Raw genomic sequence first — 27,866 nt, 5'->3', positions numbered from 1 at the left:
AAATAAACTGATATATACATAGAAACTATAGTTTGGAGGCAACTAATTGGCAACAAATGTTAAGTGCTGATCAATATGAATTAGAGAATGTTCAATTTGAACATGAACAACAATGTAACCGGAGAACACTTAGCACATAAAGACACCAAAGACCTTACACATCCTGTTGCAAAACAACATCACAGTTTTGTTCATTTCTTTGATCTGACATTACATATAGAAAGTACATCAACTGTGGAGAACTGAAAAACTCCAATGAACAAACACTGTTAGTGACAAAACTCCCACAATTTCAACATTAAGTGTATTTTCACAGATAGCATGCAATCAATATACAAATGAAAATTATTGATATTGATACACATAGTAAAATATATCAATGGTCCCTAAACTTGTTCAGGTGTGTCATCGAAGTCTCCAAGCTATTAACTGCAGTTCCATGTTGATCCCTAAACTTGCTAATCTGTTCACTCAATGTCCAAAAACCCGTAATACCCTTCAGATGCTGACGTGGGCTCTAACATGGTCTGTGTGATGCTGATGTGGACGCTAAAATGATATTACATGATGATAGGACAAGAAAGAAGATGATGTTAGCTTAGGGCAGGTACATTGCTACGTGTCAGCGGTCTCATAGGTTGTCTCATACAATGCCATATAGGATTTTTGGTGATGTGGAGGAGAGAGAGCAAGGTGAGAGAAAGAGGTGGTTGCCTCGCGAAACAACCGCCTCATAGCCTAAAATTTAGGAGTATAAGACTAGTTCCAACCACTGTACAAGTTGTTATTGCCATGCGACTCAAAATATTACTTTAATTCATCCACAAATAAAGGGATATGGTATAACTTTGAGACAACTAAAAGACAAGCCATGGTAGAAGTTGTCTGATAGATCGTCTTAAGATTACGTGTCACCGCATGAGACCGCCTTTAAGACGACACCAATGTACTTGCCCTTAGGGGGTTCTAATGGAATATATTTGCATTCCTTCTTTAATGTAATATAGCTTTGAACAACGATATGAATGATAAGGTAGAAAAAATAGAAGCTATAAAGATTCCAAATAAGTCAAATAGCACTATATTAGGAAGGTATGGACCTAGGTGAACCAATTAGCAAGTTTAGGGACATGGAACTGCAAATTAATAGTTCGGGGACCTAGTTAGACAATTACTCCCTCCATTCACTTTTATTTGCCGACGTTGACTTTTGACTCCATGTTTGACTATTCGTCTTATTCAAAAAATTTACATAATTATTATTCATATTACTATCATTAGTTTTAGCATTAAAAATATTTTTTAGCATGATCCATGTTCTTTTATATTTGTAAAATTTTTTGAATAAGACGAATGGTCAAATGTGTAATCAAAAGTCAACAACGACAAATAAAAGTGAATGGAGGGAGTAATCCATAAGTTTTTCAATAGCTGTTATATTTGAAAATGTTGAATTAGTATCTCTTTTTTCACCTATAATTAATTCAGAATTTTTTCAATACCTGTTATATTTGAAAATGTTGAATTAGTATCTCTTTTTCCACCTATAGAGCTAGCCGGGTTCGTGCGCGCAGGAGCACACAGGGCAAGCACCAAGTTAGCCGGCGGGGCATTTGCTTGCATGGCACCTCGGTCGGTTCCAGTGAGCTGCGAGTTCACTAATATTCATTCATACTCCCTTCATTTTCGTTGACCTTTTTATATGAACTTTGATCATTCATCTTATTCATTTTTTATATGTAAATTGCATAAATATGAGTTGTACTTAGAGTGTCTTTACTGATAAAAACAACTCGTGTAAAAATAAATGATAATTTTTATAAATCTTTTGAATAAAATGAATGGTTGAACTTTTGTATCAAAAATCAGCGGTGATCTTTCGGAAAACACGATTTGTTCCTGGCAATCCGTGCGCCGGGCAATTGCTACCGTTGGTACCTTCTCGAGATTCGCAACCTGTACTTGCATGCAATTGTATAAAGGTGTATATGTCAAGTATATTACTGTTTCTTGCATGTTTCCAATGCATAAAGGTGGACAACTTTACCATTCGACTTGACAGGTACCTAGTACAACTTTGTTTAGAAAAAGGTGTGGACTGTACTTCAAGATTTTTTTGTGATGAATGCATCTATCATATCTGCAGACTAATCCATTTGCACCGCATTCAATTTTCAAAATCCGGCTCATAACCCAACATACCACATCATGCAAGAGATTGTTTCATTTGAAATTTGAACCATTTACGTCCGAAGAGAGAGTATCATGTTCGTGTGACATATTCATCTCAGGTACTATTTGTTTTGAATCCAAAAATTACATAAATCACTCAAAAACATATGTATAATTTGCTGCCTTAGAATATATGCACAAAGATCAATATGTACTAGTACGATGCTCCCTCTATCCAAAAGAATGCACTTATGGATTGTTGACTAATTAAAGTGGTTCACACTTGACTGTACATGCTTAAGCAAGTCACATATACATCTGGTGTACATCATTTGGACATCACATGTACACTTCAAAGAACACATCATTTTTTCCCATTTCACGTACACAGTCCAAACAAAATTACCCAAAAAAATATTAAAAGATTTACCTCACATGAACAAAACTAATGAATCAAAATTAAAATTATGGTACAACACAGAATCCTTCAAATTTCTGTACCTTTCTAAACTCAACAAAAATGCTTTCTGAATTTATTGAATATCAATGGTACCTCTCATGTACAACTACAAAAGATGTCCAAAAGACAAATAATCAAAATATTTATGTATGATAAAACCAGTTGTTGTAATATATTTACTAGTTCAGTCGATGTACCATTGATGTACACATAATGTACCATTGATGTACATTTAAATGAAACACCGGGCCAGCAAACTAATTAAACATCAACTCCATGGATTGAAAAATTGCAGCTCTAGTATGAACAAGAAACAAATGGCAGGTCAACAAAATGATATAAAACTTGTGCCCTTCGGCATTCCATGTTCAGTGCAAAACTTAGGGGAGCCCAAGTGCTAGCATCAGTAAATCCACACCTGCAACAGCAACAAGCGACTGCTCAGTCTAATGATGCCGCGAGCTCGAGTTAAAATGAGAGATTCGCGCATAGCCTAGCTAGGAAATTTGCGTTGCCGAATGCGAGCATACAGTACCTGTATGCTCGTTTCTGACTTTCAGAAGCAAAGGAGAAAAATACCGCATGAACTTGGACGAACACACCAAAGCTCTCACATTTCTTCAGAGCAGTTTTCCCCACCTCGCGCACACCAGAGAGATCATCCTTCCCATAGATCTGCACAGTGAGCAGACACCCAGGACCCGCCGACCTGCCCCAACCTCGCACCGCCGCCGATGGGATGAGCTCTCGCGCCGCTCGCCGGGTTGGGGCCAGATCCGTGCCGGCCGGCCGCACTACCACAAAACCGAGATTTCGTGAGGGGATGGATTTTTCGTGAGAGTTTAAAACACACCCTCATGAAATTAGTATTTTTCATGGAGGTGCTACAAATCCCGTCATGAAAACCTATTTTCGTGAGAGTGCTATGCAAACCGCCATGAAAAATTGTTATTTCTTGACATGAACTCTCATGAAAATAGTTGTTGCCGCCAGGAAACATGTAGCGCAGATTTTTTGCTTGGCTGAATTCACAATGGCGCCTAAAAATGCTAAGTCGCGCGCTTGCGCTTGGTGTTGGCGCCAAGAGAATGTCCGGCGCTTTTTTTTCTGTTGGCCCATCACACAACAAAACCGCCCGACCCATTCCAAACCCTATCCACAGGCGCCCCACTCCCCCAACCCCGCGCGACGCCCCCACAGCTCTCCTCCGCCGCCGCACCTCCGCAACCCCGCGTGACGCCCACTCCGCAACCCCGCGCGACGCCCCAACTCTCCATTGCCGCTCGCCCCTAGATCTCCACCCATCGCCAGCCCCCAGCACTCCACCCCGCCGGCCGCCCCTCCCCAACCGAGCGCCGGACGCCCACCCCTCCGCCACCAGCGCCTGAAGCCCCTCTACACCAATGCCCGAAGCCCCAGTTCGTCGATTTCCAGAGCACCGGTGAGTAGTCCCACCGTAGTACTCCGCTCCAGCTGCAGCAGTTTATCCAGATCTGAATTTAGTCTCTTTCTAGCAGTCCAGCACCAAGTCATGCTCGTTCTTGAGTTAAAGCTGTTGCTGGTATTTGTTTTTTAATTGCTCAAATTTCGGCTTTGTCACTATCAAGCAACAGTGCTTCATTTATTCCATGTTTATTTAGCTAGTCGGTGCATCCAGCAGCAAGTGCAGCTCGATCGATTTCTTTGGTCACAGCAAGTAATCATTAGCTTGTTCAGTTCACTGTTTTTAGCAGCTAGCAGTCAATTCTTGAGCGGCTTTTACAGGAAGCAAGTTGCTGTGGCAAGTGAATTTTTAGCCTTGTCCGATTTGCGCGTTGCTGAATTTTTAGTTGCCTGTACCGTGGTTCTCTGCAAACTCTGTCATTCTCATTTCATCAGTACAGCACTCCATCCTTTTTCCCGATTTTTTCCGTGTTGTGTGCTCTAGCAATATTTTCCCCTAATTGTTATGTGTTGCTCTAGCAATATGAGGATGTTTGTTGCATATGAAACTGTGTGTGTTCTGTATGCTGAATTGCTGATATGCTGAACTTAATCGTTGAGGATTGGAGAAGCACGGACATGGAACCGAGCTTCAATTAAGGTGGAGAAGGCAGCACTTGACGCCAGCTAAGCTTGCAGAAGAGGACTGTACAACGCCAAGGTTGAAGTAGCAGGCACCATTGCAGTAGCTACATCAACTCCAAAGGAGCTATTCTCACATCTGTGTTGACTGCTCCAAGCCAACAGAGGTAACTTATTCTTTGTCTAACAAACTATCTTGATGCTACATGTGTGCTTGTTGGGTAAACTGAAGTTACTTGATATTTGTACATGATTGACTTTAATGTCTGTTGTATTGTTGGGGAATTGAAGTTAGTTGATATTAGAAAATCAATATTTGATTGTTTGGTAAATCCATAGAAAATGGTGCTAGTATTTGGTTGATAGATGTGAATTTATATGTATCTAAAATCTATTTTTTTAATAAAATATAGAACAAAAACAATGGCAGAACGTGAGTGGATGTACACTGGTTGGTCTCGTAAACAAGGCCTCTCTGATGATTGGATAGAAAACACCAACAAGTTTTTGGATCGTGCTTTCTCTATGCCTAATGTAGTTGAAGATGGCACCATCAAGTGTCCTTGTGCTACGTGTCGGAACTTTCTTAGGCAGACAAGGCTGACAGTAGAGATGCATTTGTGTAGAGCTGGCTTTAAGGATAACTATAGAATATGGACAGCTCATGGTGAGGGAGTTGATAGTACCTATGTTGAGGGTGGACATGATGATGCTTTTTGTGAAACTGACCACATGGATGAAATGTTGGCTACCATAGCTGGTGGCCATCCACCACCAATTGATGACCAACCGCCTGCCTATGCTAAAGCTTTTTATAGGATGGTAGAAAGTGCTGATCAATTAGTCCATGAGAGCACAACTCACTCATCCCTATCTGGTATGGCACGCCTGTTGGCATTGAAAGCGCAATACAATATGTCAATTGCACACTTTGAGGCAAACTTAGAATTAATCCATGAACTATTGCCTCCTGAATCTAAGTTGCCCAAAGACTTCTATCAATCAAAGAAGCTTTTTGAGGGTCTTGGTATGGCATATGTCAAAATTGATGTTTGTTATAACAACTGTATGCTTTACTATAAAGATAATGAAAGTGAAGACAAGTGTGGTGTTTGTGGCACCTCCCGCTACGAAGATGGTAGTAGCAAAGTGCCACGTAAAGTGCTACGTTACCTTCCTATCACTGATAGGTTACAGAGGTTATATTTGCATGAGCATACAGCACAGCTGTTGCGGTCTCACTATCCGTCCAAATCTGGTAAAATGGTGCACCCTTGTGATGGAGAAGCATGGCAACAGTTTGATAAAGATTTTCCAGACTTCAAAAGTGACCCTAGAAATGTGTGTCTTGCCTTTGCAACAGATGGTTTTACCCCTTTTGGTTTAATGGCAGCTCCTTACTCCTGTTGGCCAGTGTTTGTTACCCCATTGAATTTTCCACCATGCACAATCATGAAATCTGAGTACATATTTCTTGCTCTTGTGATCCCTGGCCCGGAACATCCTGGAAAGAAACTAGGCATTCTAATGCAACATTTAGTTGATGAATTAATGAGTTTATGGGAGGGGGTAGACACTTGGGATGCTTCACTCAAGAAAACTTTTAAGATGCGAGCAGCCTATCTATGGTCAGTCCATGATTTTCCTGCTTACGGTAACTTTGCTGGATGGAGCACACATGGTAGGTTTGCATGTCCAGTGTGTTTGTGTGATACTAAGGCATTTACACTTCGTTATGGTCACAAGGCTTGCTGGTTTGATTGCCATAGGCGTTTCTTACCTAGAGGCCATCAATTCAGATTTCAATCTAATGCATTTCGTAAGGACACCGTGGTTCTTGATGAGCCTCCAAGGATTTTGACGGGGGAGGAAATCTATGCCCAAATGAGCAAATTCGTAGGTGACACAAAAACCTATGGTAAATTGCACAATTGGACCCATGTTTGTGGCCTTTGGCAACTTCCATATTTTCCTAAGTTGTTGCTACCACACAACATTGATATGATGCACAATGAGAAAAATGTAGCTGAAGTTATATGGAACACTTGCTTTGATGTACCTGACAAGACTAAGGATAATGTCAAGGCAAGGAAAGATTTAGCCGATATTTGCAATCGTCCATCACAACATTTGAAGTTGAAAGCAAATGGCAAGTGGGACAAGCCACGTGCCCCATTTTGCATTAATAAGGATGTACAAACAAAAAATTCTTAAATGGTTTCAAGAACTTAAGTTCCCTGATGGATATGCAGCCAACATTAGAAGAGTGGTTAACTTGTTACAAAGGAAGATTTTTGGCCTAAAGAGCCATGATTACCACATATTCATGGAGCGCTTACTCCCTGTAGCCTTCCGTGGATTCCTTCCACATGACATATGGTTGTGTTTGGCTGAGCTTAGCTTTTTATATCGGCAGTTGTGTGCCAAAGAGTTGAGAAAGGATGTCATAAATTCATTAGAACAGCAAGTTGTTGTCCTTGTTTGCAAATTGGAGAAGATATTTCCTCCTGGTTTCTTCAATCATATGCAACATCTTATAATCCATCTTCCCCGAGAGGCTCGACTAGGAGGCCCTGTCCAATCTCGTTGGAATTATCCATATGAGAGGTAAATTCATAACTAATATTCTACCGTCTTTTGTAAAAATAACCTTCTCTTTGTGCTTTCTTTGGTTCCTATAGGAAAATCCAAAAACTGAAAGGCAAAGTACAAAATAAGGCACGTGTTGAGGGCTGCATTGTCGAGGCTCAGTTAGTTGAGGAGGCAACAAATTTCCTCACCCTCTTTTTTAGGTCACAAGCTCTGTCGATTAGAAACAAGATGCCTCGTTATGATGATGGTGCTTCTTCCTTCAAAAGTTCATGCAACATTGAAATTTTTCAATACCCGGGGCGTTGTATGAGTCCTCGGGGTGTTCATGAGCTACCAACGGAGAAGTATGAAGCTGCTTTTTTATACATTTTGACAAACATGCCAGAGATGGATGAATTCTTCAAGTATGTGGATGTTCAACCTATTCCTAGTATATTTTATATCTAGTCTGTTCACCCTAGCTAACTTAATTTGGCCCCTTAGGAAATTTGATAAGGAACATTGGAAGAGTCGCACTAGAGCAAGACCTGACCAGCTCCGCGAGTTAAGGTTGAAAGGGTGGAAAAACAGCCGTGGGCAGCATGGTCCTAGCTTCTTTGATTGGTTTAAAGAAGAAGTAATATTGTTGAATGCTCCTAATTCACATTATCTTTGTATACCAATTTGTACACTCTTAAAACTGACACACCATTACTATTGTGGACCTGCAGTGCTTGAGGAATCCTACTATTGATAATGCATTGCGTCAAATATCCTTTGGTTTTCGCATAATGGTGACCAGTTATGGGGGTTATGATGTGAATGGATATAGGTTCCGTTCAGAAGAGTATGAGAAAACAAAATCCAGATTAACAACAGTTAATAGTGGAGTTTGTGTTTCCTGTGTTGATGAGAACGACAATGAGTTAGAGTATTATGGTATTATCAAAGACATTATAAAAATAAAATGGGAAGGAAGCCTACAGCTAGAGATGGTGTTGTTTGATTGTTGCTGGTTTGATCCTACACCAGCTGGAACAAAACGCACTGAAAATTTAGGATTGGTGGAGATTAAGCATTCTTCTAGGCTTGCAGCATTTGAACCATTTGTTATGGGGAGTCAAGTTAAACTAGTATATTATCTGCCTTATGCATGCAAAGATAAATCAGATCTAGTGGATTGGTGGGTTGTGTATAACGTCTATCCACGGAACTACATTCCTTCAAATGACACAAATGATGGTTCAAATCCTCCTAATGGGCCAACAGAAGAGCTTTTCTATCAAGAGGATGGGTTGCTAGGCTCATTTGTCATTGATTTAGGGGCTGACTTAGACAATATAGTTCCAACTGTCTCCGATGAGATAACCGATCCAAATGATCTCAAATTTCTATCCGAACTGAATATTGAAGCTCAAGATGAAGATATAGATGATGATCTAGAGGCGGAAGAAGATAGAGATGATGACCAAGATGATCTGCCTGAATATGCACCTAATGACCCAAATGATTTTTAGATTCTTGTTTTCTATTAAAAAAACTAGTTGTACTGCTGAATGCACTGATGTGTTGTTGAATGTACTGCTGAATATGCACCAAGACTATTCAATGTTTATTACCTTTGTCAGAACTAATGTGTTGCTTTCTGAATGCTTACTTGTTATTTATCTGAAGTTCTGAACCAAAGAAACTATTTCATGCCTTTTCATCTATCATTCAGGTTTCCATTAGTATTGGTGTTGTTTAAATATGTTCCCTTTAATCTTCAGTTTGTAATTATTATGCAGGTCATGTTCGGGCTTCGACATAGAGGGCTTGCGAGGAAAAGGGCATGTGAAGCTGATGGTGGGAACTCCCAAGGGACCAATGCTGCTGGTGGGAACTCCCAAGGGACCAATGCTGATGGTGGGAACTCCAGAAGGACCAATGTTGGTGGGAACTCCCAAGGGACCAATGCTAGTGGGAATTCCCTAGGGACCAATGCTGATGGTGGCACTGCCAATTCTCAAAGGGTTGGTGATGATCAGAGTAACATAGAAATGAGCAATGGTGGTTTTGATGACTCGAATGATGGTGGAAGTGGCACATTACAAGTTATGGACCAACCTACAAAAAAAGCAAGAGGGAGAGGGAAAAAAAATGAGACGCAATTGAGAGTGCCTCCACCTAGTGGGAAGGTTATGCTGAAGCCTCAGGGTAGCAAGTGTGTACATTTTTTTCTGATCTTTTACTGCTGATAGACTTTTTTTCTACTATTTATTCTATCTTTAGTGTTGACATTATATTATTTCTTGCAGGCAATTCACCTACGTGAACTACAACCCTAAAGACTACAAGTATGGTTCACAGGTTGGAGCTCTTATCAAACGGTTCTACCCTGGTATGGTTAATATCCATGATGAGGAAGGCAGGATCCTTGAAAAAAGGGCAGCAATGTCATGGAATGATTATTATTGCAAAAAGGATATCACAAACGTAACATATGCTAGGCTACTCAAGTGTGAATTCTGGGTAATTAAACTAGCCATCATACATACTGATTGCCTCTTCTATTTTACTGGAAATAACTGACATTTCCTTTGCTACATATGTAGACTTTGTTCAAGGTAACCCGAGCTGATGTGAGAAAAGCTGACAGAAATTTGGAGACTTATCTAGCAAAAAGAGTTTCTGATTTGATATATCAGGCTCGTTTGGATGCTGTAAAGATTCATAAGGGCTGTGATGACAATCAAGCACGTGCTATACATCTTACAGAAGAACAATACATAGCCAGCAAGCTATGGTGGTGCGATAATGATGCTTGGGTCTTTCTGTCGAAGTATTGGACATCTAAAGAGTACAAGACAAAGAGGAAGGCTGCTCAAGCTTCACGCTTAAAGTCTGTAGATGTTGCTCAGAACAGAGGGGGATCGAGGCCATGGGGAGAGACACAACAATTGTTGGTATGAAATCCTGATCCTATTGTCTTTTGCTTATACTACTAAGACTGCTTACATCCAAATGTGAATGTCACACACCCATGATTTCACATAGATCTAGCTAGCCTAGGTTTCAGACATCTTGTAACTTCATTTCATTTTCCTGTAGGAATATAAGTTCGGTCCTGAGAAGGCCAGCACTTTTAACACATATGCTGTCATGAAGTCTGGATTCAAAAAAGTTGACAAAGCTGGAAAAAGCGCTCCTATTCCCAGCAGGAGAGCACAAACCCGTCTTGTATGTGTTTCACTCATTTTTCTATCTCAGTTTTTATTTTTTATATGGTTACAACCTTGCTGATTTCGTACATATTTCGCTCTGTTTTTCTTTAGGATGAATACAGTGCAAGAACACAACTTCATGAAAATTCAAAAGAATTAGATGTACAAGCATTGTATTTCATGGAACGGGGAATGGCCCATGGCCGCTTGCCAATAGCTGATGGTTATGTGGATAAGCAAACACTTGCAGCAACTGCTAAATCAAATCGTTTTCGCTCAGGCAACACAGCTGCTTATCAAGCTGTAGTACATGAAAATGAGGAATTGAAAGAGAGGAATGATGCACTGAACGAAACAAATAAGAAGTTGAATGAGAATAATGAGATTCTCATTGAGGAAAATAGTGTTAATCGTGAGATGATGCTGGTAATAGTCATCCCTCTCCATGTTACAGCTTACTGATCATATGCATTGATTTAATGTTTACAGCTTACTGATCATATGCATTGATATGATGTTTTTGCACATTAAATTTCAGAGACTTTTTGAGGATCTTAAGAAGTCTCCACCTGCTGATCTGATGAACTGTCTAGCAAATATCGACGCCCGTCGTCATCAGGTAACTTTTTGCTGTTCTCTCCATGTACTACACCTAGATGCATATACTCTATGGAATGGAACTGAGAGATGTTGTTTGTGGTTGTGGCAACCACTTGTTATTTTAGCTAAATAAATGTGGCAACCATCATTTTTACTTGAAGTGTAAGACCATGATTGATCTTTTTCAGGTTTCTGGACTATCACATGTCAGCACTAATCCACTTGAAATACTTGCTAGTGGTGATATCGTGGACACTGATGTCGATGATGATGACTACTATGATGAGATGAATGACAGCAACAGCTATGACGATGGCAACCATTGCTATGATGAAGATGGTAGGGATGACATTAGTTGCAGCGAAGATGCCGATATGAATAGTGGTAATGGAGAGGACAGTGATATGAATAGTGGTTATGGAGAGGACAGCATCAATGAAGAGGATGACAGTGATGATAACGAGGACGATATTGATGATAATTGATGCACTGGATGGGAGTAAAATCTGAACATGGTACCATCGTACTTTTGAGCTCTTTTGATCCAAAGTAATGGATGCTAGGCTTATTTTGCTAACCTAGGCTTATTTTGCTAACCAGCGACCCTAGGTTGAAACAAAACCTTTTGGTGTTGTACTCGTTGACCTTGAGCTATGTGTTGGCTGCTCGAACTTGTGTTAGATGGCTATGACTTTAGGGTGCTGGAGACATTGTAATATGTTTGGAGTGCAAGTGTTGGACACTTTGTGATTGGTTGGACTGAAATTAATCGAATGTATGCATGTATTGAAATCTGATTGTGTTTTTATGCTGGATTGACTATTGAAATATGACTGTATTTGGGATTTGGATTGGAACTTTTCCTGGAGGTTGCACTCTCATGAAATTGATACCTGGCAGGCAGTTCTGAACTCCAGGGAACCACTATTTCGTGAGGGTTGACCATGTTTTCCTGGTGGTGTCTCGCTCTCATGAAATTTATATTTCGTGAAGGTTGAACATGTTTTCGTGATGGTGTCCCGCTTCCCATGAAATTTATATTTCGTGAGGGTTCAAACTTATTTCGTGGTGACACCTCCCTCTCATGAAATACTATTTTCGTGTGAGTTTGGTAACTCTCATGAATTAATTTCGTGACGGTGACCTCCACGAAATACTCTGACGAAAAGGTGCTTGCAAACCTGACGACACTGTAATTTTCGTGGAGGTCACTCTCACGAAATTTCGACACGAAAATAAATCGTGACAGCTAACCCTCATGAAAACTGTATTTTCGTGATCTCGTTACCGTGAGAACTATTGTGTGACGGTTGGCCGTCACGAATCATTTTCGTGAGGGTAAAATTGTATTTCGTGAGAGTATTTCCACCCTCACGAAATCTCGGTTTTGTGGTAGTGCCGGGTGGAGCCGCGGCCGTCGCGCCGGATGCGTCGGGGAGGAGCTCACCAAGCCAACGTCGCACCGCCACCGACATTGAGGGGAGTGCGTGCTGGGTGCGACAGGAGGAGCTCGCCACGCCGACCATGCGTCGCCGTAGGGGAAGAGCTCGCGCCGCCGCTGGTCTTGACGGGAGCGCCGCCGCGCATACCCTCACTGCCCCCTCGCCGACCTCGAACTGCCGCCGGACTCGATCTGTGCCCGCTGGGCTAGGTGGAGCCACGCGCCGCCGGACTGGATCTATGCCCGCTGGGCCAGGTGGAGCCACGCGCCGCTGGGAGGGAGCCGCCGGGCTTGTGGATCCGGCTCGGGGAGGAGCATGCACCTGCCGGACACCGCCATGGCGACGCTCCCCAGCCGCGGAGACGCTGTGCAGATTAGGTGAGGAGGATTGAAATTTGAGAGATTTGAATGCCGGAGCCGCGGATCCCTACCTTTGAACCGGTGAAAAAGATTAAAAAACTACTACTCCCTCCTTCCCCGTTTATAAGGCATGGTGGAACATGACACGGTCTTCTAAACAACACTTTGACCATTTATTTATCATATATTATATCACTTTTGATTATAAACTTATAATTATTGTAAAATATATTTGATTATGAATCCAATCATATGAAATTTGCATTATAAAAATAAAAATTTAATAGTCAAATTATTGGTCAAAGATGACAAGGTTTGAATCTTGATATACGTGTATGCCTTATAAACAGGGAAGGAGGGAGTATATGTATACGAATGTGCAGATATGATGGAACAGATTTCTGTCACGGTGGGATTGCCAGGTACATAAAATTTTTATTCTTGGGCCGTGTTTGGTTGCCTCCCGTAAATTTTTTGAAAATACATCTTTCTACATTTGAAGTACTAAACATAGATTAATCACAAAAATAATTACAGAACTCGTCTGTAAATCGCGAGACGAATCTAATGAGCCTAATTAATCCGTCATTAGAGGTTATTTACTGTAGTATTACTGTAGCAATTTAGCGTCTGGTTACAGCCTAATTAGGTTCATTAGATTCGTATCGCCATTTATAAACAGCAGTCGCAATACATTTTTTTATTTTATCTAGATTTAAGTCTCCATATAGATGCCGGAAATTTTTTTTGGAACTTTGGTTTTTGCAACCAAACGATCTTTGATCTTTCTGACATGAGAAGAAAAGGCCAGCCTATTGTAGTACAGGGCATGGCAGACAGAGCACGAGGTACGGGCCAATGGGCGAGCAATAGCGGACTGCGCGCCGTCGCTGACCGGCCACCACGCACGCGCATTCACACCTCCATTCGTCGCCGAATCCGGCGCCAGCAGTTCACTCAGGCCTCCTCCAGCGGCAAGAGCCAGCTGCTGGCTCATGCGGGAATCGGCACAGTGCTCCACAGCTGGTTAGATTCCGTGCCCAAGAGAGGGAGGTGCCTCGGGAGCGCTCCGAGCTAAGCGCTCTGCGGCGCGACTGGCTCTCCATTTCGCTACTGTTCACTGAATAAAAAATCTATGAGCTAGCGCATGAGTCGACCGATGGAGAGGCCTCACCGTCCTGCATGCCGTGCGGGTGGGCGGCGGTGTGCTTGACTCATGCTGTCACGCAGACACGCGCCGGGGCCCGGGGCGACGCAACGGCCCCCCCGCGACCAGCGTAACGGGCGGCAGCAGTGCAGATGCAGTGCGGTAACGGCGACGCGCACGACGATGAGGCCGTACGGCGTTTTACATCTCCATTTACACTGAGGTAAAAATGGATTCCCTCTCAACTGCTAGGCAAATCTGTGCAACGGCCCTTCGTGGCAGCGCATAGGAGCTGCAGCGGCGTGTGACTGGGCGGAAGCGGAGCCCAGCGGCGGAGCACGGAGGCGGCAGCGAGCGCCTGAGCTGGAAGGAGGAGGGTCGACACGGAGGGGGAAGGGGAGGGAGGAGGGCCGCCGGCGCCATGGACCGTCGTGGCCGACCCGTGCGAGCTGGACGCGCTCCTGCCGGCGCACGCGGACGAAGCTGAGGCCGCGGCCGCCGCGCACGCAGGGGAGGGGGAAGGAGGCCGGCCGCGCGCACAGGGGAGGGAGAAGGAGGCTGCCGGTGCTCGCTCGATCCACACACCGCTCGGTGCGGAGCTCAGCCAGCCCGCGGTCGCACGGAGCTCGCCCGCCCGTGGCGGCACATGGATCCGCGGATGGAGAAAGCTGCGGAGGGAGGGAGCCGCGGACGGAGGGCGCCGCGGTGGAAGGTGGCCGGTGGCGGAGGACAGAGGAGGAGGCACGACGAGGAGGCCAAGGCCGGAGGAGGAGGTGGCCGGCGGCGCCGGAGCTCGAGTGGGCGGGCCTCACCCTCTCCCCGCGAGCTCGCCGGATCCGGGGCGGAGCTGTAGCAACGCGCGGGCTGGCGCACGGCACGGGGGTGGTGGCAGTTCCGGCTCCTCTCCGGCAGCAGCTCCGGCGGCACAAGGCGGCGACAGCTCCAGGCGGCGGCAATAGGAATGCAATATCTATTGGAGACAGCACCAAATGCCTTAGCTCTTCTATACTGTTCATGCGAAGCAACCATCTATTCGTCTCTCAAAATTGCATAGCCTTGTTGGAGTCAGTCTTACATTGGCCTCGTTTGCATGCCTTACAGAGATTCTAGAATACCCAATTCTAGGCTCCACATGAAGTAATAAATGAAGTCTATTTGCAAAATCTCTTCACGGATGGAAGTAACTTGTCACGACGAATCTAATGACGGTAATTAATCGATGATTGGCTACACTGATGCTACAGTAACTAACATCTAATTATACGATCAAAGATCTTATTAGATTCGTCTCGCGAATTAGCATAGAGTTCTGAAGGTAGTTTTGCAAACTACCTTTATTTTATTTAGTTCTTCTAATTGGCGGTTAAAGTACCTTCTAGGCATTGAAGAAACCAAACGGGGCCATTCTACTCCGCCATGACTTGCTTCCGTATGCTCACAAGGAAAACCACGCCTTCATTTCCTATAAGAGCAGGGCCAATAAGCTTGGCTATAAGCCAAGTCCATGTCATCTTGAGACAACACAAGAAACAAGCGATACAGCAGCTTGGCTGTACAATTAATACTCATGTATTTAAATCACTGCAGTGCATCTGGATCTAGTGATCAACACTAAACACATCTATGTAGCCACTTGTGTTGCTGGCGACATTCACAGGTCCACTCACAAGTAAATGAAACAGGTTGTCAACTGAAGCAATAAGCAATAATATTGTTCACTGGTAAAATATAATGGCTCTTACAACCAAGTTCACAGCATCATATAGACCAAGGACGACACACAAACTTAAAAGTTTAAGGAATAAAACATGGTCTGCAGTGCAACTGAAACTTGATCAACAAAAGAAGGCTTACTACCATGAGCAGCTATTACACTAATGACTTGGAAATAAATCTAGCATCCACAGTTTATCAATTTATTTAGCCATGTCTCTTGATGACCAGCAGCCATAGATGATACTTGATACTCTGATCTTCAGAAAGACCCCCCCCCCCCCCCCAAACAGGATCCTGTATGAAATTGACAAGTATATTAATGGACGGTACAACAAACAATAATAAACCTAATGAACTGTTATATCTTACATGTAAAAGAAAGAGGATACCGCACGCACAACTAATTATTTCTCCTATTGGGAAACTTTTGCCAAATATGCTCAATTAAGTCTTGTTTCAATTGTTTATGTGTTGGTTGATGATGGATATCTGCTCTTCTACGTAAAATTTCAGAGAAAATTGGGCCTCCACCCTTTTGTACTTCTGGAGGTAGAGCAATGGATGATCCACCTTGCTCATTCAAGTCAATAGGAAATTTCACCATCTCTTTCTCATCTTCAACTATCATATTGTGGAGTATGACACAACCTTTCATTATTCTCCCAATACTCTTCCTTTTCCACAGCCGTGATGGACGACGCACGATATTAAAACATGACTGCAAAACTCCAAAAGCATGCTCAATATCTTTCCTGCACCCTTCTTGGTTCAATGCATACAGCTTGTGTTTCTCCACCTGAGGTGCTTTTATTGACTTCACAAAGACTGCCCATTCTGGGTATATTCCATCCGCAAGGTAGTAGCCTGTGTTATATTGCCTCCCATTAACAGAAAACTAAACTTGAGATGCTTGACCTTTCAATGCTTCAATGAATAATGGGGACTGATTCAACACGTTAATGTCATTATTAGAACCAGGCACACCAAAGAAAGCATGCCATATTCTAAGATCCTGTGAAGCAACTGCTTCCAGGATGATCGTTGGGACTCCATAGTCGCCACGGGTAAATTGCCCCTTCCAAGCCGTAGGACAATTTTCCCACCTCCAATGCATGCAATCAATGCTTCCCAACATGCCTGGAAAGCCACGAGACTCATTGACTTGAAGTAGATGCTGCACATCTTCAACTGTGGGAGCACGCATATACTCCCCTGAGAACACCTCGATCACACCTTGTGCAAACTTGTCTAAGCAGTCCAATGCAGTGCTCTTCCCAATCTTCAGGTACTCATCAAGGGCATCAGCAGGTGTGCCATATGCAAGCATGCGAATTGCCGATGTGCACTTCTGCAGAGGCGAGAGCCCTTGGCGACTTGCACAATCTGCTCTTACAGTGAAATAGGGAGACCATTCGCTCAGGGCATTGACGATGCGCAGGAAGAGATGCTTTTGCATCCTAAATCTAGTACAGAACATTCTTTCAGGGTAGAGGGAATTTTCAGCAAAGTAGAGTCTGCTACAAGACGTTGGTGAGCACCGTCATGGTCCCTTGGATACACTTCCTTGGACCACTTTGGCGATGAGAAAGTCCTGAGTTAAGGTGTCTATCAGCTGTGTAGCAATGGAGCCTAGGACATTTTGTCGGGCAACATACTCTTCCATAATGTTAGCTGGATCTAGTTCCTCAGAATCATAAGAATAGGAAGAAGATGAATCAGACATAGTTGGGAGAGTTGTTTGAGATAGAAAGAAGTCACTGCATGGGCGATTATCCACACCCCTGCAGCCAGATAAATAAATCCATATGACTATAACAGCTTAAAAAGTGATGAAGTCAACTAAAACTGGAATACTGGTACAGTGAAAAACATGATTCCTTTCATATGTATTCATGAATTTAGGATAAATATTGCTAGATACTAACAAGCTCTGGAATCTAAAGACTAGTTCATTAGCATATACGATATTAGGATAACAGCATTGCATTTTCATAAAAAATTATAGCATAACAAACCAAGAATACTGCAGCATACTAGAATGAATGAACAAGTGCAGCAGGATATGTAGTTCAGACAGGCGTACTAGTAACGAGAGTATCTCCTAACTTTTCACTAATCCATCTGACATAAAAAAATAAAGATGCAAAGATGTGCGCAGGAGGTACTTGCCATTCCTTTGGATCAGAGTCGATGCCATCTTTCTGGACTGGTTGGGAAGATGACCTGACGGCGCCACCACCACAGCTAGGCGCAGGCCACCACAGCATAACTTGCTGGGGCACCGGCGGCCCGCACCACCAAGGGCCGGGAGCTGCAGACCCCATCGGGGTGTTCATGGAAGCTGGTGGCGCAGGGAAACACCCAGGCCCGGAGGACCCTGGTGGTGCTGCGGGCGGCATGGGGACGGATGGAGAGGAACTTGGAAAGGGCTGAGGCGGCGGCGCCATCTCTCTCTTCGACCGGTGAGAAATCTAATTCCAAGGCTAGGGTTACGAAAATCATAGAACAAAGTTTGGGGAGAACTTAAATCGTCACTGAAAGAAGACGATTTGGTGCCTGGTGGAGAGGATTTGGCGCCTGTGGAGAGGATTTGGCGCGAAGGGGAGATCGCCGCGGGAGAGAGCGCGCTGGGGGAAATCGCGGCGAGAGGAAGAAAACAGGAGAGGCGCACAGGATCGAGAAAGAAGGAAAGGGGCCCACAAACCGCCTCCGTAGTCGACAAGTTCGGCGCTTAATCGGCTCTGCCGTATTGTTTCTCGCGCTGGAGCTCGGCGCAGGATGCGACGCCAAGCTCGTTGTCTTTCTTCTTTTCTCTTTCATCCACGTAAGATTTTGCTGAGCTGTCTTGGCTCTAAGCCAAACTGATATGGCTTATTGTACCTGCTCTAAGAGCGCGAGGCAGTCAGCAGGCAGCTGCACACTAGGTCACTAGCAAACACCAATAATGCATCCTCCCGTCGCCGGCGTCCGCTTGCCGCTGCTCGCCGCGACCCTCCTCTGCCTCGCCGTCTGCCATGGGCCGGCGGCCGGCGGCAGCAGCGTCCGTGCGAGCCGCTGCCTGCCGCGGGAGAGGGAGGCGCTGCTGGGCTTCAAGCGGGGCGTCACCGGCGACCCGGCGGGCGTCCTCGACCAGGGTTTTTAATTCCGGTATGGAAAAAAAATCGGCCATCACCGATAAAGTTGAAATATCGGGAATATCGGGATTTTTTATTTTTATTTTTATTTTTTATTTTTTATGTTTACTTTTAAAATTTATTTTTTAGTGAAACAAATATTCAAAAAATCAATTTCGGCTGGTAAAAAAAATATCGGACCCCGCCGATAAAACCGAAATATCGGGTATACCGCGAAATTTCGAGCGATATTGTGAACCCTGTCCTCGACTCATGGCGGGCGGCGACGGAGCCGGACTGCTGCCGCTGGCGGGGCGTCCGGCCGGTGCGGCAACCGCACCGGCCGCATGCTCGAGCTCCGGCTCCGCAACGCGCGCGCGGGGTACTACTCCTACGGCGGCGCGCCGCTGGCAGGCCAGATAAGTCGCTCCCTGCTCGCCCTGCGCCGCCTCCGGCGCCTCGACCTCGGCTGGAACCACCTTCACCAGGGGCCCGGTGGCCGCGTCCCGGCGTTCCACGGCGGCCTCGCGCGCCTCGAGCGCCTCGACCTCCCGGGCGTGCCGTTCGTCGGCGGCGTGCCCCCGCAGCTCGGCAACCTCTCGAGGCTGCGCCACCTCGACCTCTCCTACGCGGCCGGTCTGAAGGCAAGGGACCTGTCGTGGCTGGCGCGCCTGCCGTCCTTGCGGTACCTGAACCTCCGGATGGCCGACCTCGGCGAGGTCGCCGGCTGGCCTCTCTCCATCACCATGGTCCCTTCACTGAGGGTCCTCGACCTGTCCGAGTGCTCGCTCGTGAGCGTGAACCAGTCGGTTCCACACCATAACCTCACGAATCTTCAGAGGCTCGACCTGTCGTGGAACTACTTCGACCACCCGATCGCCTCCGCCTGGTTCTGGAACGTCACAAGCCTCGAGTACCTTCACCTGTTAGCAATAATCTGGACATTGGAGTGCTAGCGTGCGTATGCGTCGCGGGAGTCTGTACGTTCAGGTTAGGTGTGTGCATGGAGGTGTAGCGAGCTGCAGCTGGTGCGCCTCGGAGTCGCCATGCAGGACAGCTGCTGTGGCTGATCGAGTCGTAGTTAGTTAGTGAGTGCTAGGTGGTTAGTATGTGGTGTGCGTGGTGCTGATCCATACGAGGAAGCCGCTACATCCAGGTCGAGTGAGCGAACGGCTCCCGTGCGGACGTGGGTGAGCTAAGCAAGTCGTGTGGATCGTTGCGTTAAGGCCGGAGAGGGAGGTCGTGGCTCCGTCGGCTCTCTTGCCTATTTGTAGCCCCGTACTGCTTCGTTTTGTGTGCCAAGTCCAGGAAATAAAGTCGCCAACATACAGGCCGTCGTTGCGCCCGGGGCGTTCGTCGCCATTGCTATCTCCTTGAGCACCTGTGCTGTGTTCCAGTGAGTTGTGAGCGTGTCTATTTCTTGGGCTGCACCATCAATTGGTACCAGAGCAAGGTTAGGTCGTCGGCATGCTGGTGGTGGCTGGCGCAGGAGGCGTTCTTGGTGGCGGCCGGTGCAAGCCGGACTTCCCCGGCAGCTGCGATGCGATGAAGCTCTGCGCCGTGTGTCGGCTTGTCGAGGTGCGCGGTGCTGCAGCTGTCTTGGGAGGTGAGCTGCGGCGCAGCGGGCTGCGGCGTGCAGCAGGGCGCGGGCGCGACGTGTTGTGGGGTCGCCGGTCGTGGTGCGTGGGCGCAAGCACTAATGCGGCGCACGGCGTGAGCGGCGGCGCACGCTCGGCGCGGGTGTAGCAGCGGTGGCTCGGCGCAGTGGCAAGGAGCGCGCAGACAGCGGCGATGCGAGGCCTGGAGTGATCACGGTGGTGCTGAAGATCGCCGGACCGTGTGTTGGTCCGCGCGAGGGAGCCCGTGGTGATGCAAGGTGCTGCGGCCAGACAGTGGATCGTGTGTCGATCTTGTCTTGGTGTGGTGGGGCGTCGTGGCCGGGGTGCAGTGGCGTGTGTCGCCGGAGCCGGAGAAGACGGCGTGTGTCGCCGGGGTTGGAGAAGAACGGCGTATGTCGCCGTAGGCGTTTGTGCGCTGCCGGGCGTGTGTCGCCCGGATCGTGAAGAAGAGGCGTTTGTGCGCCAACCGGCGTGTGTCGCCGGAGAAGAGGCGTTTGTGCGCCGCGGGCGTGTGGCGCCCAGAGAAGTGGCATATGTGCGCCGAGGGCGTGTGTCGCCAAGAGGAGAAGGTGTTTGTGCGCCTGGGGACGTGTGTCGTCCGGAGGATGAAGCTGCGTCTGGTGCGCGGCGAGATGGCGTCGTTCATCGCCAACGGGGGAGCGTTGGGCGGCGCGGCGACCGCTACCGGGGCAACGGCGGGCGCAGGGACGACGACGATGCAAGCATCATGGCGTCGGGTGCAAGTCGGCGCGGGTGGAGCCGCAACCGCGGACGTTGCTTCGAGTGTGGCGAGCGCAGACACATCGCAAGGTTCTGCCGCGAGAAGAAGAAGGAGGAGGAGACGGCTCTGCTAGCCGACGCCGGCGAGAGCGCGGCACTCCTGTGAAGACGGTGATTGCACCTTGTCCAGCTTAGGGGGGTGATTGTTAGCAATAATCTGGACATTGGAGTGCTAGCGTGCGTATGCGTCGCGTGAGTCTGTACGTTCAGGTTAGGTGTGTGCATGGAGGTGTAGCGAGCTGCAGCTGGTGCGCGTCGGAGTCGCCATGCAGGACAGCTGCTGTGGCTGATCGAGTCGTAGTTAGTTAGTGAGTGCTAGGTGGTTAGTATGTGGTGTGCGTGGTGCTGATCCATACGAGGAAGCCGCTACGTCCAGGTCGAGTGAGCGAACGGCTCCCGTGCGGACGTGGGTTAGCTGAGCAAGTCGTGCGGATCATTGCGTTAAGGCCGGAGAGGGAGGTCGTGGCTCCATCGGCTCTCTTGCCTATTTGTAGCCCCCGTACTGCTTCGTTTTGTTTGCCAAGTCCAGGAAATAAAGTCGCCAACATACAGGCCGTCGTTGCGGCCGGGCTTTCGTCGCCATTGCTATCTCCTTGAGCACCTGTGCTGTGTTCCAGTGAGTTGTGAGCGTGTCTATTTCTTGGGCTGCACCATCATCACCTTGGGTCGACCTCTATGCACGGCCGGTTTCCTGATGCCCTAGGGGACATGGCGTCCTTACGGTTCCTAGATTCTTCAGGATACGCTTACACAAGCAGCAGCATCGTGATGCCGCAGCTGAAGAACCTGTGCAGCTTAGAGATCCTGAACCTTGGTTCCAGTCGCCTGCTCGGGGCTGCAGCTGAGATATTCGAAAACCTGCCCCGTTGCTCACCCAACAGACTGCAGGAGCTGTACCTGACAGACAACAGCATCGATGGTTCCCTGCCGATTTGGATGGGGAAATTAACCAGCTTGGTCGTTCTTGATCTCAGCCAGAACAACCTTACCGGCCATCCCCGGTATCTGTAGGGGATTTGGTTAGTTTGAGTACGCTTGACCTCTCTGGCAACCACTTGACTGGGCATGTCTCGGGTGCGATTGCTACTCTCGGTAATCTGACGAACCTTGTTCTGAGACACAACGGCTTTGATGGTGTCATCAGGGAGGAGCACTTTGATGGTCTAGCCAAGTTGAAGTACATAGATATGTCTGCTAATTCCCTGAAGATTGAGATCGGTTCGGAATGGATGCCTCCTTTCAGACTCTGGTATGCTGATTTTTCAACTTGCAGGATGGGTCCCAAGTTTCCTGCCAGGCTGAAGTGGATGGTGGACATAAAAAAAAAATAACTCTACCCGGGGGGGGACGGCCCCACCGTTTTTTCATTAAGAGGAAGCCACACCGGCTTATCCGGATAGAGAAACCCCCCGAACCCTGGCCCATTAACTCTACCGCGGGGGGGGGGGGGGGACGGCCCCACCGTTTTTTCATTAAGAGGAAGCCACACCGGCTTATCCGGATAGAGAAACCCCCCGAACCCTGGCCCATGCCCGTGAGGGCCAAGCCTTACGGCGAGCACAGCGAGGGGGAATTTTTCTCTCTCAGCAGCCTGAAATTCGCTTCTGATAAGAATCGAACTCAGAACCTGCTGAGAGCACGACGCTACCGTGCCGGGCTAGCCATCTCAACCGTCCGGCCTTTCGCGTGGATGGTGGACATTACACAGCTTCACATCAAGTGATAGGATTCCACCCTGGTTCTCTAGTGCCTTTTCAAATGCGATATTTCTGAACGTTTCACAGAATGAACTCAGCGGAGGTTTGCAACCAAATATGGAAAACATGTCAGTCGTAAATCTCGACCTCAATTCTAACCAATTAACCGGTCGTGTACCACCACTACCCAAAAATATAGCCTCCTTGGACATCTCCATGAACTCGTTATCAGGGCCTCTACCTGCAAATTTTGGAGTTAATCTTTTAGAACTGTTCCTGTTCAACAATGGGATCACTGGCAGTGTTTCTGAATCTATTTGCAAATCCAAAGGGTTGACAAACATATATTTAGCCGACAATCTATTTGAAGGTGAACTACCACAATGCTTCGGGAATAGAGCGATTGTATATTTAGATGTAAGTAACAATAGTTTTTCCGGAAGCATCCCATCATCTATGCAGAACTGCAAGTCTTGGATTTATCAAGAAATATGTTCTCGGGAAGATTACCCAATTGGATTGGCAAATTCATGAGATTACAATTTTTACAGCAAAGTCACAATATGTTCTTTGGGAATATTCCAATAGACCACTGCTAGAAAAATGCCTATTAGTACCGGTCGGGAATCTCTGTTTAGTACCGGGCTCCCGACCAGTACCGGTTGGCCGGTACTAAATGGGACATCATTTAGTACCGGTCAAAATGCCTGGTACTAAATGGTCCATTTAGTACCGGTCAGTAACATGGTCCGGTACTAAATGGTTTTGAGCCAAAAAATAAAGAAAAAAATTGACGAACCCTCGGGTAAATGCGCGTGCGCGGTCGAGAGGATTCGAACCCATGACCTCTAGCCTCGCGCGTTACTTCTTTACCATCTCACCTATGCATCACATGTGACTGTGTGAGATATGCTTTTCTTTTGAACCAACCTGTGGAGGACCATTTAGTACCGGGCCAAGCCACCGGCCGGTACTAAATGACGCATTTTAGTATCGGTCGGTGTTACCAACCGGTACTAAATGGACGCGCCTTTTTAGTACCGGCCGGTAACACCGACCGGTACTAAAATGCGACATTTAGTACCGGCCGGTGGTTTGGTCCGGTACTAAATTGGCTCTGAGGGCTTTCAAATTTGGACCCGGTACTAAAATGGCATCGTGACAAGTTTAGTACCGGACCAAATTACAACCGGTACAAACAGTCAGGGACGAATGAGGCATTTTCTGGTAGTGGACATTACAAGTCTTCATTGCCTCCAATACATGGATAATTGGATATAGCTAACAATAGTATATATATCTGGTTCTTTACCTAGGGACCTATCAAATTTAGCTGTATTGAGACACAAATATCCAGCAAGTTTTTGTTCCAAGGATGCAATTACAGATGATCCCTCTAGTTTGTTGTAACGACCCGACCCGAATAACGGCTCCGATCCACTCTACCGAGGAGTGGGTCCCACCAACGTATTAACTCTCGTGCGCTTCCGTCCTCGCTTTGCGCAAAAAATTCGAATCGGAGTTAATACGCTATTCAGGCCTGGTATTTAAGTTGCTCAGACTCATCTTCAGCTTCCGATACGGGACTAGGGGGTGTTTGGATTGTGGCCGCATTCCACCATGCCACAACTCTGTGGCGGGGATACAGACCGCCACACCCGCCTAACACTGTAGCACGGCGAGGTGTGGCTACAATCCAAACATCCCCTAAAGATGTAGCTACAGTGTCCCATGGAGCTACAGTATCTGACAACCCAAGCTGCAGTCCTTGCGGCAAACTGCTGCTACAGGATCCAGCTATGTATACCGGCAACATCGGTCTTTGTGGGCCGCCACTTAAAAAGAACTGTTCAAGGAACTATGTATCAAGGGAAGGTCACTGGAGAAGAACCGAAGGTTATATGTCAGACTTCTTTTACCTTGGACTTGGTTGTTGCTTTGTAGTAGGTACATGGATGGTTTTCGGTGCCCTATTATTCAAGGATAGATGGAGAATATCTTACTTCTATCTGTTGGACAGGCTGTATGACAAAATATATGTCCTTTTTATTGTTACATGGTTAAGACTGATGAGAATGACAGCTGCAAAATAATTATTATGAAGTAATAACTATAGTGGATAGTCCATTGCACAGTTCATCCTCTGCTACTTCTGGCTGTATCCTTTCTCCCTGTTCATTGTATTTGTTGATGTCAAACTATGAAGTTCTGTCTGTGTATTTGTTGATGTCAAACTGTGAAGTTTTGTCTGTTCTAATTAAAAGAAGTGCCTTCTTATCTGTTTTTTACTACTCCTGGTGCAGACTAGATAGTTAGCAATCAGAATTTTCCTGGTGTTACCGTCTACATTATTATATCATACAATTTGTTTGTGAATTTGTAACATATATATAGTCTCTCCCAGCAAGCAACCAGAAGCGTACTACACCAGCAGACCTTTCACCGCCGGTCATAGAGGCTCTCATGGACCTTCTTGTAGTTCTTTTGTTTGGTCAGGGCATTTATGTGATTTGGATGGGACAGCTATCACCATACATGTACGTGTCTTTGTACGTTTTCCTTAGAGCATATCTAGCAGTCACTAATACCACTCCCCCAAAATAAGGAGCTATTGGGGCTATCCCAATAACATTAGAAGAGGCATTATGAGATATGCTTTTACAGTCCCCCAATAAATCCATTTCAATGCCCCTGACATGTGGGTCCCACCTTTTCTCTTCCCTTTCACCTCTCTCCTCTCTACTGCTCTGCTCTTCCATTGCTCTCTGTTGTTCCCCTTCACTGCTCTCCTCCCTACTGCACAAACAAATTATGTCCAGCTAAAGCATACTGAATCACCATGGCCTTAAAACTGGAAGAAAAATATAGAAAGATCTATGACTGAATTAGGCTCACCATGTTCCTCGTATGACTCTAAAAAACTCTGGTGAAATCATACACATTTCCATATTTACGGTAACAAACAAAAGAAATTACAGTACTATGTAATGGTATAATTGTAGCATAACTTATATGTGGTTTTATAGTTAAACTAACATTTAAAAAATTTGATGCTAACATTTTAATTTCAGGATTGGTGGTGTGGGCAGCACATGGAAAATGTGAAGCTTCGAGTTACTATACATTTGACATACATATTACAAAAATTTTAGTGGAACAAATATGCTTTGAACAAGTTACGATGTCTAACATTTCAACAGAGACATGCTCTACAAGGAAAAACATTAACAATAAAAAACCAACAACTAGACCCAGGACAATTTGTTAGAATGAAAGGCAGCCTCTCATATAACTGTTGCAATAGCATTGCACAATACCCTCTTCTAGTAACTAAAAGCCTGGTATCTCTGTCAGTGCACATCTGGAAAAAGCCAGCAATGCTGAATGCTACATCATCTAGACCAACTTCCCACAGGCACAAGACTACAAGAGCACAAAATCCTTATCATTGATTGAAGTCCAAATTATACATATTAAAATAATACATACTGAATACAGGCCCAGTCATACTACAGACTGAATGGATAGCATAAAACTAAGGAATTAATTTTCTATGTAAACATGGTAAAAGAACATAATAGGTACCTTGGTGATCTGCTAAAAAATCCAATTAAAATTCGATCCACTCTTACCTATGGTAAGTACAGTAGAGTAGGTTTCCCTTTTCTCAATTTTTTTTACAAAAAGTTTCATTGACAGTGTTGATACCATTTTTTGACACGTGTCAAGGAAGGTGATTTTTGTGAAGGAAAGGTGGCCGATTTGGAAGAAAACAAAAGATGCACAGGGTTGGAATCAGCCGATGGAGTCCGTCCGATGGACCAGGGGAATATGCTTCGAAGATGCTGATCTGCTAGCTCTGGTGCTCGGCCGATGGAGAGTTGCCCATGAAGTCGAGGAAGGAGAAGAGGACCTGGACTCTACGAGAATCTTGACGATTCGGTTGTAATATTTAAAGTAGTTTATCTTTAGTAGGTCTTTTCTTTAGAATCAAGTAATATTTGCCGTAATCGGCTAGGACTCGGTAGCGCTAGGCTATAAATATGAGTTATAAGGGACCGGAAAAACTTGATACACATCCAATACAACACAATTTACAATTCCTTTGCACTTTTTTCGGCGACTTCGCCTTTTCTTTTCTTTTTCGATGAGTTCTTTCAAGTTGATCAAGGACGCCTCACATTCGAGCAACTTGGTTTGCTGGTGAGTTTTCGTTTTACCAAGTATATTTAAGCTTTAGCTACCGGGCGCATCGTTGTGGCTTCGTTCAAATCTATTCAAAAGTGTGTTGATTTTTGCGTCAATAGACAGGTTTTCTTTTGAGAAAATAGGAGAGGACAATAGTCCAAGTACAGTATAGTAGATCACTTGTTGAGTTATCTAGTACCTACTAAACTTAAAAAACACAAACAAACATCAACAAAAAATAGAATCAAAATAAAAGGTATCAATTCTAGAAGATACTAAGTTAGGGAAACAAATAAAATGTATCAATTGAAATGATAATGTAGGTCAATTATGCAAAAAATAATAAATTATAGTGCATTTATACTAAAATTGCAGAACATGAAGCATTGTAATAATCATGTACGCTAACTGTAAGTTCCATCCAGTTGAATCATGAGCTAAAGAAAATTAACAATAATGCTTCTAAGAAATAAAACATAAGCACACCCCCCACCCCTCCCCCCTCTCCCCACCAGCCACACGAGGGACACATAGGGGCACCCACATAAACACTAAAACTTCAGCTCTTTACTTTAAAATAAAATAGAGTTGTGAAGACATTGGGCAGGATGGAACATTTTAAGTGCATTTGCATAATAGAAATACTCCACGTACAAATAAACTTTACAAAGTGAACCACAAATTCAAAAACAACTAGATGTTGTGACTGCTACAAACTCATTATGTAAAATACAA

The 27,866-nt window shown here is 45.5% G+C and overlaps 1 long non-coding RNA gene and 2 pseudogenes across 1 annotated transcript; 2 read left to right on the top strand and 1 right to left on the bottom strand.

Annotated features, from left to right (window-relative positions):
* The first annotated feature begins 11,057 nt into the window (after positions 1 to 11,057).
* On the top strand, positions 11,058 to 11,864 carry LOC120668142. The gene is made up of 2 exons (XR_005672253.1): positions 11,058 to 11,089; positions 11,259 to 11,864. It is a non-coding gene; the product is annotated as an uncharacterized LOC120668142 (long non-coding RNA).
* Positions 11,865 to 16,134: 4,270 nt separating this feature from the next.
* LOC120667789 lies at positions 16,135 to 17,279 on the bottom strand (annotated as a pseudogene).
* A 1,399-nt stretch (positions 17,280 to 18,678) lies between these two features.
* Positions 18,679 to 22,548, top strand: LOC120667788 (annotated as a pseudogene).
* The last annotated feature ends 5,318 nt before the right edge of the window (positions 22,549 to 27,866 follow it).

Source organism: Panicum virgatum, chromosome 3N (assembly GCF_016808335.1).
Source record: "Panicum virgatum strain AP13 chromosome 3N, P.virgatum_v5, whole genome shotgun sequence".
Classification (NCBI taxonomy): domain Eukaryota; kingdom Viridiplantae; phylum Streptophyta; class Magnoliopsida; order Poales; family Poaceae; genus Panicum; species Panicum virgatum.
Note: the sequence above shows the minus strand (reverse complement) of the source record. Positions and strands in the feature narration are given on the sequence as shown.